The sequence below is a fragment of the Erigeron canadensis genome, chromosome 1 (assembly GCF_010389155.1).
Source record: "Erigeron canadensis isolate Cc75 chromosome 1, C_canadensis_v1, whole genome shotgun sequence".
Taxonomy (NCBI): Eukaryota; Viridiplantae; Streptophyta; class Magnoliopsida; order Asterales; family Asteraceae; genus Erigeron; species Erigeron canadensis.
The window spans coordinates 59409656-59411660 of record NC_057761.1 but is presented as its reverse complement, the minus strand read 5'-3'; the positions used below and the strand labels follow the sequence as shown (position 1 = coordinate 59411660).

General features: G+C 30.7%; 1 non-coding gene across 1 annotated transcript; it reads right to left on the bottom strand.

The window, feature by feature from the left end:
* Positions 1-680: 680 nt before the first annotated feature.
* On the bottom strand, positions 681-752 carry TRNAG-UCC. Its single transcript has one exon. It is a non-coding gene; the product is annotated as a tRNA-Gly (tRNA).
* Positions 753-2005: the final 1253 nt, after the last annotated feature.

The window sequence follows — 2005 nt, the reverse complement described above, 5'->3', positions numbered from 1 at the left end:
TCATCATGCATGATCTTTGGTAATTTCTTTATTTCTATAATCAAAATCATTGTTAAAGTTGGTTAATTGGCATAACTTTAAAGCCTACAAAAGTGAAAGGGGCCGGATGAAACCCATTGACCCCTTCATTTAAAATCACATTCTAGACTGAAGTGAATAATCACGCAAAATTACACTAAATATATCGCATAACAAAAGGAGAAAACTATGGATTTTGTATTGATATTGAATCATACAGGCAACATACAACCTAGTGGGTCGGGTTTCAGTCGAAGTGGCTGTCATTCCATGTTATATTTTACTACTATATAAACCACCCCCTTAATTACCTGAGTTTGATCATGACAAATTTACAGAGAATAGAGATAAAAGTGGCTGAAACTTGTATCGTTGTTTGACAGGGTTGTAACGATGGCTGTGTTTAACATTACACTAATTATATTTATCGATATTTAAAGAACTGGTTACGCATGTTCAAAGTTAGGAAGTTTAATCATTGTGGACTTTCATCAAACACTTTGTCATGCATTTTATCAAATCCCAAACACAACGAACATAACATAAATAGCTAAAAACTTTCAAAATAATTATGTATCATATTTACTCGCCATCTTCAAACAAAATAATAACATTAACATCCAAAAATAACACAAACATGAAAAGGATTGAAATTAGCAAAATGCGTTTGCCGGGAGTCGAACCCGGGTCTATTGCTTGGAAGGCAATTATCCTAACCGTTGGACTACAAACGCTTCTTGCCTTATTTTTGTGTTATTAATATAGATTAGCCATTAATTTTGTTGTTAACTTGTTAACATCCTGCTATTGAAAGTATTGGGTACTTTTTTTTTTTCAAATATTCGAAAATCGGAATGTTGTATTTTTTTAATATTTGATTTACATGGTTGTTATAATTACATACATGAGATTATGATAACATCAAATTTGTTAACTCATTTTATGGGACAAAGGACCAACATAATGATAATAAAAGGAAGAATATGGATTTTACGTGGTCTACTTTAATCAGATGGATTCCACGTAATTTACAAAAATTCTCTGATATAGAAATTATATTATCTAAAGAAAGCTATAACTTGCAAGGAATCCAGAATCTGACAAGATTTCCACTTCAAACATAAATAAACATACAAAAGTATAGTAACTACATATATCACAACACATATTTTGTAGTATCCAAATATATATAACCATGAAGAATACAAAGCACAATATAATAAGTGTCTTTGCACATATTCAACTTTTAATCAACCAAGTCCATATTAAGTAAAGGTAGCATATCACAAATTTTAACGTGATAAATTACTGTCAGACAACAACATTATTAGGTTAGACGGTAGGTTAAGAGCCCAAAATAACTAGGGCCCTTATATTTATTGTTATTGGACTGAGAATTCATCTTAGTAAAAAAAATTCTCATTCCAACCTACATAAAGAAACCTCAATTATTATCCCGTTAAATATGTTAAAATAGTTTTTTTTTTTTATAACAATCAGTCAAGAATTAAATATCATTGGATCATACAATGGATGAACCTAGTACAGCATTTTGGTGCGTTATGCATTTGCCAGTTGAATTGGATTGATTATCAATACTATCTAATAAAAAAGCCCTTGTTAAAAGTTACATAAGAAAATTATCTAAAATAATCTAAATAATGATTAAGTTACACTATCGGTGTTCTATTTTTTTAAATAACTTCATTAACCATTTACATCAATTAGCTACACCAATCAACGCCGCCCTCACTCCAAAAGTCGTCCCCCGTAATTACGACCAACGCCACGTTGAATGGATATCATGCTAGTGTGTTTTAATAATTTCTACTAGATAAATAGCGGATGCATTTATTTACGCTTCTGGTCACATGCAAGTATGCAACCTTATCGCACCTACCTTCACTTATTCATATTCTCATTAATCCATTACTGTGTTTTATACCATTCTACTTCTGTATGTTTTACCTTTTTAAGTTAGAATGTA